The sequence below is a fragment of the Mesoplodon mirus genome, assembly GCF_964341445.2.
Source record: "Mesoplodon mirus genome assembly, chromosome: 15".
In the NCBI taxonomy this organism is placed as follows: domain Eukaryota; kingdom Metazoa; phylum Chordata; class Mammalia; order Artiodactyla; family Ziphiidae; genus Mesoplodon; species Mesoplodon mirus.
In genome coordinates, this window is record NC_138991.1 from 66,996,959 (window position 1) to 67,009,479 (window position 12,521).

At 46.8% G+C, this 12,521-nt stretch overlaps 1 protein-coding gene across 2 annotated transcripts in view; it reads left to right on the top strand.

The window, feature by feature from the left end:
* The first annotated feature begins 528 nt into the window (after positions 1 to 528).
* The window catches only part of ZNF133 (zinc finger protein 133), a 33,872-nt gene continuing 21,879 nt past the window's right edge, over positions 529 to 12,521 (top strand). For both annotated transcript variants that reach the window (XM_082644979.1, XM_082644980.1), the window contains exon 1: positions 529 to 1,144. The gene's annotated coding sequence lies outside the window, so the exon portion shown is untranslated. The remainder of the gene's footprint in view (positions 1,145 to 12,521) is intronic.

A 12,521-nucleotide genomic window follows, 5' to 3' on the forward strand; every position in this document is an offset into this window, starting at 1 on the left:
CAGACTCTTGCATCTTCCCATGCATAGAAAAGTGCTAAATTCATTAAGTTGAGATATGTGTTCTTTTGTGACTAGTGGTCATCTTTTGAGGTTCAACCACGCGGTTTTTTTTCAGCAAAAACTCCTATATATCCTGGCTTCTCCCATACCTCTTTGAAACAGTTCCCCAGAGCTAGCTGAGCGGCTGTCTCCCAGGTGTAAGCTCACCAAATGAAACATAATTCTCAACTTTCAGGTTGTTGTGTTTTTCCGGTACACAGACTATGAGGGGATCAGCCCCAAGCTATGGTCTATCAGTGAGGTCCTGTCCCCCCAGTAGATGGATGAGAGGCTGCCCATAAATCTGTGGACTCCACACAGGGACAAGACCTCAGGGCGCACAGAGGGATGTTTCGGTTGCGGACATGGGCTGGAACCCGCGTCTGCCTCCTTCGGCCGTGAGATCCTGGTAATATGCCTTGTCTCTCCCAGTCTCAGTAACCACCCCCGCCATGGGTTTAAGTGAGTTCAAGGGTTATGTGAACTGGTGGACACCACGCCTGCGCGGCGCTCACGGAGCACGGACATAGCCTCGCTCCCCCGCAACTGGAGCGGGGAAGACCGCACGTCCAGCGCCACCCATCGGCGCCCACCCCAGGAGCCAAACGGAAGCTCCCCCTAACACGTCACTTCCGCCAACCGAGGGGGTGGGCTCGGCACCGGATGCGGAAGTCACTGCAGGGGTCACTGCGGAGGGTAGTCTTTAAGGCGGAGGCGTTAGAGGAAGGGGTCACTGCACGGAGAGAAGCTACATGCTTTCGCTACATGCCTTCGCTACATGCCTTCTCCACGTGGTTTGAAGAAAAAAAACGGGGGGAATCCGGGCGCTACAGTGGCCGTTCTCCGGTGGCCGGAGCATGTCACCCAGAAACGGCTCCCTCAGAGGCCAGTGGGAGCGGCTGCCGGGCGGCGCGTTTGATGGCGCCGAGCATGCTGGGAGGTGTGGTCCCGGCGCGACCCGAAGATTCTGGGTAGTGTAGTCCTGGCGTCCTGCTGGAGTGGACCCCGAGCTGGTGGCTCGAGTGACCCCTTGTTCTTTGGTGGCGCTGGTGAGTGTGGCTCCCGCGGGCCCTCGCTGCAGCCGTGCCCTTCCCCGCGCGGAAAGGTAAGTCCTGAAAGACTGGCCTGCGGGCTGGGGCTGGAGACGGTTCGAGTGGTGGGGAGAGGAGGTGGCGGCGGGGACGCGCTGTCGTGGCTCAGGCCGTGCCCTGCCGGGTGTCACATTTTGGGATGTGGGCGCGCATCTCCGAGGGACGTGGGTGAAGCCCAGCCGCGATGCCCAGTTGTGACGGCTGCTGGGCTCCGGCTTCCTCCCAGGTTCGGCCTTGGCCGAAATAGCGGTATTGGGAGAGGGGGTTGCTCATGCCACGAGTCCCCGGGTTTAGGGGTTTGAGTAAGTAGGCTTTGGGGGCCTTATGTTTCCGAGGGAGTGCCAGGTGCCAGCAGGCCCCGGAGCCAGGTGTCTCGAGTTCTGGTGGGTGGGAGCTGGTAGTTTTCTTTCGGGCCCGGCTACCCCTCGGCTTTGCTGGGGCCTCCCGCGGATGGGCGGCCGGCGTGGGCGGCCGGCGTGGGCCAGCGCGGGCCAGCGCGCCCGGGATGAGCTGGGCGTGGAGTGGCCATTTTGGCGCGATCTTGCGGGGTGTGGGGAGGTGTCTCAGTTTGGCTGGTCGCCCCTGGGTTTGGGACTTGGAGGAAGAGGTCGTCTGGGGCCCACCGAGCAAGTTTTTCAGAGGTCCTGGAAACCATCATTGATCACGGGAATCAAGGATTTACACATCTCTGGTGTGGCCCGGCTTTGGGATCTTACGTTCCATTTTAAATTTTTATTACGGAGAAATTTTAAACGGAAGTAAATAGAACTCCGTAGACCTATCATGCAGATTTAACCCTTATCACCTCGTGAACAATCTTGATTGATCTCAAAATGATGCACTGAGAATCCTTACAACCCACAGAGGTTCGCTGTCACTGCCCTGCTTAAGAGCCTGGCCTCCACAGCCAGATTTCATCCAGACTCTGTCACCTTATAACTGTGTCACCTTAGGCAAGAGACTGACCTCACTGTGCCTCGGTTATCTCATCTGTAAAATGAAAATAATAAATCTTACTTCACTGGGTTGTGAGGTTAGAATAAGATAAAACTCATCCAGCGCCCGGAACAGTCTCCAGTATATACTAAGTGCCCAGTGAGTGTGAACTTCCCTAGTAAAGATCAGCGGTGAGAGAGCATCAGCTAAGGCCCCGTGTTCTAGCCTATATCCCGGCTCTGTTCCCAGCAGGCTGCCCGCAGTCTTTTCTTCTGTGGCAGGTCCCTTCCCGATGCCTTTAAGGAAGAGGAAACCCTACCCTGCTGGAGCTTGAGAGTTTCCAGCGACTCTCCTGAACCTTTCGGTTCTCATTCTGCCCCCTGTGGCTCCTGCCTGCCCAGAGAGGACTGCCTGGTGGGCCAGGGGAGGACTCCTGGGCTCCTGACAGCCCAGCCTCAGTGAGGACCGCTTGCCTTTTGCCTGCTGAACCATGGGTGGGTTTCCTTCGCTCAACTTTGACATCTTGTGCCTTGTAATGCCCCATCCCGGGATCAGGGCCCCAGCTGGTTTCCCCGGGAAGCAAGGCCTGTGATAAGGGTGGCCATTTTCACAGGGACTGTCCCTCAGACCCAGCGTCCTCCTTCACTACCCGTCCATCCTTGCGCCAGCGCTCCGTCTCAGCGTTTGTTCAGACCTGCTCACTCCCGGGGCTTGTCCGCCGTGAAGGCCTCGGCCTTCTGGTCTCGTTCCCTCCAGCGCCCTCACTGCCTTTTTGTCCCAGGCCTGTCATTTCACACACAGATACCTCAGGAGGCAGCTTACACATAAGGACTTCTCGTTGTAATATAACCACAATGTCATCATTACACCCAACAAAATTAATAGTTCCTTTTCCAGTTGTTTTAATTTCTTTCCGTCAGAACAGCTCTGGTCAGAGACAGGAGAGGGAGATGTATGTGGAATTCGGTGTGGTGGTTTTCCCTGTCTCTGCCCCTCTCCCCGCATTTCTTCTAACCTTGTGGATCTGGTTAACATCTGCAACTTCTGCCCTTGGTACAAGCTGGGCCTCTCTGTTCTTTCCAGACTTACCTCCTGTTCGGTGGCTGCCGTGTTCTCTCCCCTGTGCTGTGCGCTGGATCCCCTTCTCTTTCCCCGTCTCCACTCCTGCAGCGCCCTCGCTCCTGCCTCTTCTCCACCTTCTTCTCCCTCTGCCCCCCCTCCCCCCACCGCTGCCTCTTGAGTTGGGCACCTGAGGTATAAATACGGTTCATGCCATTCAGCCTGCTAGAAAGGGACCTTTCTAATCGTTTGCTTCTGTCCCCACGCCAAAGTCAGACTGCCCAGCTTCAATCTCAGTTTCACCATATCTAGCCGTGTGGCCCTGAGCATGTTACGTTACCTCTCTGAGCCTTCTGTTCCTCATCTGCCAGATGGGGATCAGAATGGTGTCCACCTGACAGGGCTGTTGGGTGTCATAACCCTAGCCGTGCGGTTAGAGCACCTAGTACGTAAATACTCAGTAACTGTTCGTTAGAATTATTATTGATGCTTCCAAATTGTTCTCCAAGTCACCCTTTCAGTGTCCTCCCCTATTCCCCATGCTCGTCAGACTCTGCTTTACAGCTGCATGGAAACTTATTCCATTGTCTGCTTTTGTTTCTCCATACCTCTCTGCTTGGTATCAACTCCTGTGATGAGCTGGGACGCGCTCCCCTAGCAGAGCATCCTGCACGTCCCTGGCAGTATTCCCGGGCTCCCGTTCGCGGTGGGATGCTTGACACATCAGGACCCCAGGGCTCAGGCTGTGTCATGACTGTCCAGCTGTCCCATTGGACTGGGAGGTGGTTCTTTGACGGTCGGGTGCCTCAGCTTGTGCTTCTTGAGCCACTGATACAGTTCCTGGCACCGGGTTAGATAGACTAAGCGAGTGATGCATGGTGAAGACGTGAGCGTCATCCTTGCTGGAAGGATGGAAGTTCACATGGGGAGTCTGATTGGGAAGTGCGCTGTGGGCATTAGTGGAGTGAGCCCTGAATAGCAAGTTAGCGTGGACTTGATGTGGGTGCAGGAGGGACCGAGTAAAGGGTCTTGAGCAGAGCAGGGACCACAGTTTCCCTCCAGCTCTTGCCCTGCAGCTTTCCTCCCCTTCAGAGCTAAACTCCTTGAAAGAATTCTCTTGTCTTGCTGTCTCCATTTATATCCTTCCATTGCCTTTTAAATATTCCAGTAAGGCTTTTCAGCTTTACCCACTAAAAAATATTCTCTGTCTAAGTTACCACTGAGCTTCCTGTGGCTGAATACCACCAGTCCATGCTCAGCAACATTTTACAAGGTTACATTTGTCTTAGGATCTCCTTTCATGTTGCTGTCCCTGGTTTCCAGGTTTTCCTCCTACCTCATAGGCTGCTCCTCCTCTGTCTCCTTGGCAGGCTTCTTTACTCCCAGACCCCTCTGTGGAAGGCCCCGCTTCAGCTCCATCTCTCCTTTGTGGCCCTGTCCACTCTCAACACCTGAGATGCCATCTCTCTGAGGTTCAGCCAAGATCTCTGCCTTCAACTCCAAATCCCAGTCTCCTGTCTACTTGGCATTTCCACTTGGGTATCTCATGGGCACCCAAGCGTGATGTGTCCAACAACAAACTCTGATCAGCTCCTGTAAACATGCCCCGCCCCCCGTGGAGGATGGACAGTTCTTTCAGGGAGTTCAGCTGTAAAAGGGAGCAGAGACATGACAATGCCTTCAGCTTCCTCAGGCTCAGAACTTCAGAGTCGTCCTGGACTCCTTTCTTGCTCTTACACTCCATATCCCCAATAAGCAGCCTCCGCCGCTCCTGCTGTGGTCCGGGCCACCACCTCACCTGGATGGTCATAGCCCTTGAGTGATCTCTCTGCTTCCTTCCTTGTCCCCCTCAGTACAGCTGTATTAGTCAGTTCAGCAGGCAGGTCATGCATTTGCTCAAAGACCTCCAGTGGCTTCTCACCTCAGTCAAAGTCAAAACCTCCCCCACTCAGTGTCAGTCACCGCATACCAGCCACAGTGAACTGTCTCTGTGCCTTGACTGTGCCAGGCCGACTCTCGCCTCAGGGCCTTTGCACTGGCTGTTCTCTTGCATGCGATGCTCTTTTCAAAGTTACTCACTTGGCTCATTCCCTCACAGCCTTCAGATTTTTATTCAGTCATCTTCTCAGCAAGGCCTTCCTAACCACTATTTAAAATCTCAAAACCCCGTCTCTTTTGTGTTACTTCTTTTCTGCTTCCCTGCTTTATTTTCTTTATCTCACTCATGACTTTCTGATCTGGTGTGTGTTTTATTTGTTAATTTATTATGTCCATCTTCCTTCTCTAAACTTGCATGTCAGTGAGGGCAGATGTTTTTGTCTTTGTTCATTTCTGTATCCCCAGGGTCTAAGATAGTGTCTGTCGCACAGTAAGAGCTTAGGACATTTTAAATAAGTAATCCAGCCATGTGTAGGTGGAGCTAATTCTGGGAGGAACGGATCAGGCTGGCCGGGATGTCGGGAGATGGTCTGCAGAGCTTCTCTCAGAAGGGACTGTCCCTTCCCCAGCTGGGGTGGGGGTGGGAGGCATAGAGAGTTCTTGGAGGTGGACTCAGTAGGCCTTGGTAACTGGTGTGATTTGGCAGGAAGAGAAGTACACCTGGTGCCTGAGTCAGCATGTGGGTGATGGGAAGGGTGCTTCTGTCATTAACGGAGCTGAAGAAGGCAGAGGCACAGCATGTCTGCGAGGGCTTTCATTATTGATTGCTGCACAACAAGCTCCCCAAAACCATGGCGCGTAGAGGAGCCACCATGTTATCATCTCTCCCAGTTCCTTGGGTTAAACCCACTGGGCAGTCCTTCTGCTCCGTGGGAGTTATAGATCCAGGTGAATTTTCCCCCAAAGTCACTTGTGGACTCTTTTGGGTTGGACCATCCAAGACGGTTCCGTCACACATCTGGTGCTTTAGTAGACTGGCTGGAAGGCTGGGGGCACCTGGGCCCCACACTCTCTCTCCACAGAGTATCGGGGCCTCTGCTTCTGCGTGGTCCCTCCAGCAGGGGAGTTGAAGTTCTTAAAGTGGCATCTTGGGCCTCCCGAGAGCATAAGCTGTGTAGCCTTCTTAAGACTTAAGCCTGTGGGACTTCCTTGGTGGTCCAGTGGGTAAGACTCCACACTCCCAATGCAAGGGGCCTGGGTTCAATCCCTGGTCAGGGAACTAGATCCCACATGCTGCAACTAAGACCCAGCACAGCCAAAATAAATAAATAAATATTAAAAAAAAAAAAAGACTTAAGCCTGTAACTGACACAGTGTCACTTGTGCCACACTTATTGGTTAAAGCAGGAACGAGGTCCGCCTGAAGGAGCTCCCAATGTTTGAAGTTGAAATAATCTGAGCAGCAAAATAGTGATAATATTCTTTTTATTTTATTTTATTTTTTCACATCTTTATTGGAGTAAAATTGCTTCACAATGTTGTGTTAGTTTCTGCTGTACAACAAAGTGAATCAGCCATATGTATACATATGTCCCCATATCCCCTTCCTCTTGAACCTCCCTCCCACCCTCCCTATCCCACCCCTCTCTATCCCACCCCTCTAGGTCATCACAAAGCATTGAGTTGATCTCGCTGTTCTGTGCAGCAGCTTCCCATTAGCCATCCATTTTACATTTGGTTGTGTATATGCGTCAGTGCTGCTCTTTCACTTCATCCTCTTTTATTTTTTTATTGGAGTATAGTTGACTTACAATGTTGTGTTCATTTCTGCTGTACAGCAAAGTCATCAGTTGTACATATACATATATCCACTGTTTTTTAGATTCTATTCCCATATAGGTCGTTACAGAGTATTGAGTAGAGTTCCCTGTGCTATATAGTAGGTTCTTATTAGCTATCTATTTTATATATAGTAGTGTGTATACGTCAGTCCCAACCTCCCAATTTATCCCTTACCTCCCAACCTTTCCCCCCAGTAACCATAAGTTTGTTTTCTATATCTGTGACTCATTTCTGTTTTTTAAGTTCATTTGTACCATTTTTTTAGATTCCACATATAATCAAGTGATAATATTCTAATATAACCCACAGGATAAACTGTAAATCCACACTGAAATAAATAAGAAGGGACAACTCTTGCTTACAGAAAAATTCCAATTAATTAATTAATTAATTTTTCATATTTATTTATTTGGTTGCACCAGGTCTTAGTTGGAGCAGGCAGGCTCCTTCGTTGCAGCATGCAGACTCTTAGTTAAGGCATACATGTGGGATCTAGTTCCCTGACCAGAGATCGAACCCAGGCCCCCTGCATTGGGAGCATGGAGTCCTATCCACTGTGCCACCAGGGAAGTCCCCAGTTAATGAATTTAGAATGAAAGAGGGAAATAGAACATTGTCATTTGGTCAACACCACAGTAATAATTGTTGCAGACAGGTCCCACAAAATTATGCCGAAATTAGTGGGTGGAAGATTGAAGAGAAACAAGTTATTTGTATAATCTCAAAGTATCTCTCCCAAGATACATATTAATTATAAAGGGAAAAAGAGTGACTTTGCAGTGGAGAAAGCCAGCAGACACTGCCTTAACCAAGTGATCAAGATTAAGGTTAAGGCACAGTGGTTGAGAGTCCGCCTGCCGATGCAGGGGACACGGGTTCGTGCCCCAGTCCGGGAAGATCCCACATGCCGCAGAGCGGCTGGGCCCGTGAGCCGTGGCCGCTGAGCCTGCGCTCCGCAACGGGAGAGGCCACAACAGTGAGAGGCCCGTGAACCGCAAAAAAAAAAAAAAAAGATTAAGGTTAACATCGTCAATAATGAAACATACCAATATCACGAACCCCTTGATAGGGTGCACTGAAAAAGACACATGACTTCTGAGGAATTCTAGCCGCAAATGAACTAATACCATTCTAATCATTTTTTAAAAATCAGATAAACTAAAATTGAGGGATGTTGTTCAAAAATGTCACTTTCATGAAAGAAGGAACTGTCACAGATTGGAGGAGAGGAAAGATATATGACAGCTAAATGCAATGTTGGAAGCTCAGTTGATTCCTGGACCAGAAGAAGGACAGGACATTAGTGGAAAGACTGTTGAAATGTGGTTAAGAGTTGTAGTTTTGATAATAGTATTAATGTTAATTTCCTGGTTTTGATCATTGTATTTTGGTTTTCCAAGATGTTAACATTAGAGAAAACTAAGTGACGGTTATATGGGAATTGACATTTTTGCAACTTCTTTTTAAGTCTAAAATTAAAAATGAAAAGTTTTATGGATTCATCAATCTTACATTGAATTAGATGTTGGAAGAATGAGAGTTGAGTTTTGTTAAAGAATATTTCAGCATGTATAAATGCAATCATGATTTTTCTTCTTGGATCTGTTCATTAATATGGTATATTATAGTAATGGATTTTCTAATACTGAACCAGTCTTACATTTCTGGGTAAATCCCACTTTGTCATTGTGAAATATTTTCTATTGCTTTGAATGATGGTATGTTTTTGCTATACATTTAATGTGGTAAAATATATATAACATAAGATTTACCATCTTAACCATTTTCAGTGTATAGTTCAGTAGCGTTAAGTACATTCATATTGTTGTGCAACCATCCGCACTCTCCACCTGCAGAACTGAAACTCTGTACCCATTAAACAGTAACTCTCTATTTCCCCTTCCCCCCAGCTCCTCTCAACCTTCATTCTACTTCCTGTTTCTATGGATTACTCTAGGTACCTCATATAAGTGGTATCATACAGTATTTGTCCTTTTGTGTCTGGTTTGTTTCACTTAGCATAATATCTTTAAAGTTCATCCATGTTGTAGCACGTGTCAGAATTGTTTTGGAGGCTGAATACTATTCATTGTATGTATATACCACATTTTTTTTTTTTTTTTTTCTTTTCTTTTTGCGGTACGCGGGCCTCTCACTGTTGTGGCCTCTCCCGTTGCGGAGCACAGGCTCCGGATGCGCAGGCCCAGCGGCCGTGGCTCACGGGCCCAGCCGCTCCGCGGCATATGGGATCCTCCCAGACCGGGGCACGAGCCCGTATCCCCTGCATCGGCAGGCGGACTCTCAACCACTGCGCCACCAGGGAGGCCCTATACCACATTTTGTTTATCCATTCATCTATTGGCAGACACTTGGATTACTTTCACATTGTAACTATTGTGAATCATGCTGCTCACACAAGTGTACAAATATCTGTTCAAGTCCCTGCTTTCAGTTCTTTGGGGGAAATACCCAGAAGTGGAACTGGTAGATCATATGATAATTTCTTTTTTTTTTTTTTTTTAATTTTTATTTATTTATTTATTTATTCATTTATTTATGGCTGTGTTGGCTCTTCGTTTCTGTGCGAGGGCTTTCTCTAGTTGTGGCAAGCGGGGGCCACTCCTCATCGCGGTGCACGGGCCTCTCGTTGCGGAGCACAGGCTCCAGACGCGCAGGCTCAGTATTTGTGGCTCACGGGGCTAGTTGCTCCGCGGCATGTGGGATCCTCCCAGACCAGGGCTCGAACCCCTGTCCCCTGCATTGGCAGGCAGACTCTCAACCACTACGCCACCAGGGAAGCCCCCTTTTTTTTTTTTTTTGATAATTTCTATTTTTAATTTTTTGAGGAACTGCTATATTATTATCCATAGTGGTTGCACCATTGTACATTCCCCCCAGCAATGCACAAGGGTTGAATGATGATTATGAAAAGTCTGATGGAAGTCTGGTATATTTTTTGCCTAGAGTCACTTAGGATTTTTGTTGTTATTCTTCAAAGCCTGATAGTTTTTCTAGTAGATACCTTGAAGTTGTTGGTTGTGAGTCAATTTTTCCCTTGTACTCTGTAAGCCCTTTCATATTTAGATTCAGGTCATTAAAAAAAATTTTATTGGAGTACAGTTGACTTACAATGTTGTGTTAGTTTCAGGTGTACAGCAAAGTGATTCAGTTATACATATACATATATTCATTCTTTTTTAGACTCTTTTCCCATATAGGTTATTACAGAGTATTGAGTAGAGTTCCCTGTGCTATACAGTAGGTCCTTGTTGTTTATCTATCTATATCTATCTATATATTTTATATATAGTAGTGTATGTATGTTAATCCCAAGCTCCTAATTTATCCCCCCCCCCACATTTCCCCTTTGGTAACCATAAGTTTGTTTTTGAAATCTGTTTCTGTTTTGTAAATAAGTTCATTTATATCATTTTTAAAAATTAGATTCCAGGGGCTTCCCTGGTGGCGCAGTGGTTAAGAATCCTCCTGCCAATGCAGGGGACACGGGTTCGAGCCCTGGTCCGGGAAGATCGCACATGCCACAGAGCAACTAAGCCTGTGCGCCACAACTACTGAGCCTGTGCTCTAGAGCCCGTGAGCCACAACTACTGAGCCCGGGCACCACAACTACGGAAGCCCGCGTGCCTAGAGCCCGTGCTCCACAACAAGAGAAGCCACTGCAATGAGAAGCCCGTGCACCTCAAGGAAGAGTAGCCCCCACTCGCCGCAACTAGAGAAAGCGAGCGCACAGCAACGAAGACTCAACGCAGTCAAAAATAAATTAAATAAATAAATAAATAAGATTCCACATATGAGTGATATCACATGGTATTTGTCTTTCTCTTTCTGACTTACTTCACTTAGTATGATTATCTCTAGGTCCATCCATGTTCCTGCAAATGGCATTATTTCGTTCTTTTTTATGGCTAATAGTCCATTGTATATGTGTACCACATCTTTTTTATCCGTTCCTCTGTTGATAGACATGTAGGTTGCTTCCATATCCTGGCTACTGTAACTAATGCTGCGGTGAACATTGGGGTGCATGTATCTTTTCTAAAGATACATACCCAGGAGTGGGATTGCTGGGTCATATGGTAGTTCTATTTTTAGTGTTTTAAGGAACCTCCATACTGTTCTCCATAGTGGCTGTATCAATGTACATTCCCACCAACAGTGCAGGAGGGTTCCCTTTTCTCCACACCCTCTCCAGCATTTATTGTTTGTAGATTTTTTGATGATGGCCATTCTGACTGGTGTGAGGTGATCCTTCATTGTAGTTTTGATTTGCATTTCTCTGATAATTAGTGATGTTGAGCATCTTTTCATGTGCTTTTTGGCCATATGTATGTCTTCTTTGAAGAAATGTCTATTTAGATCTTCTGCCCATTGTTTGATTGGGTTGTTTTTTTGACATAGAGCTGCATGGGCTGTTTGTATATTTCGGAGATTAATCCCTTGGCGATCGCTTCATTTGCAAATATTTTCTCCCATTCTGTGGGTTGTCTTTTCATTTTGCTTATGGTTTCCTTTGCTGTGCAAAAGCTTTTAAGTTTAATTAGATCCCACTTGTTTATTTTTGTTTTCATTTTCATTAGCCTAGGAGGGGGGTCAGGAAAGATATTGCTGTGATTCAAGTCATCTATTTTTGAAGTTTTCTTGGGTTATAGTTTTAAATATTAGTTCTGTTCCCCTCCTCCACCCCAACCCTTTTTTGATTTATTTCTTTGTTTTCTTCTGCAGGAGCTGCAGTTATACAAATGAAATTCTTTGTTTGCCTGTTTTCCATTTCAACCATTTTTTCTCTAACTCTTTTTACTTCTTTATTTCATTTTCATTTCCTCCTGTTAGCTTTCAGTGGCCGTCATGTTTTCATTTCACTCTATTCTTCTTGGCGTCTTATAATTTAGTCTTCATTTCTTTCTTTTTTTTTTTGGCTGTGTGGTTTGCAGTATCTTAGTTCCCTGCACTTATTTACAAAACAGAAACAGACTCACATATTTCAAAAACAAACTTATGGTTACCAAAGGGGAAATGAATTGATCATTGATTCTAATGGCCAATTTTTGTAACCTTCATTATTGCTTTAGGTTTCTCTGGTTTTGTTCACAACGCAATGTTTTTTCTGTGTATACTTTTTACTATTTAAAAGAAAAGTCTTAAAAATAAAGGAGGCAATAACATAATGAACATCCTTATGTGCATCATCTTGATTTAACACTTGTTTATATTTTGCCATATTTGTTGCATCTGGGTTTTTGGTTTTTGGGTTCCTTTGGTGTTTAAGAATTTTAAAATAATTTCTTATTAATGGAAAAATTTCAAACATATTCAAAGCAAGGAAACTATAATAAAACCCCAGCTTTAACAGTAATCACTGTGTAGCAATCTTGGGAGGGGGTGTGGTTTGTCCAATTTTTCCTGAAGTGTTTTTTTTTGTTTGTTTGTTTGTTTTTATAAATACATTTATTTTTGGCTGTGTTGGATCTTCATTGCTGCCCGTGGGCTTTCTCTTGTTGTGGCCGCGCTGCGTGGGCTTCTCATTGCGGTGGCTTCTCCCGTTACAGAACACGGGCTCTAGGGTTCAGCAGAGCACGGGCTGTAGGGCTCATGGGTTTAGTTGCTCCATGGCACATGGGTTCTTCCCGGACCAGGGCTTGAACCCATGTCTCCGGA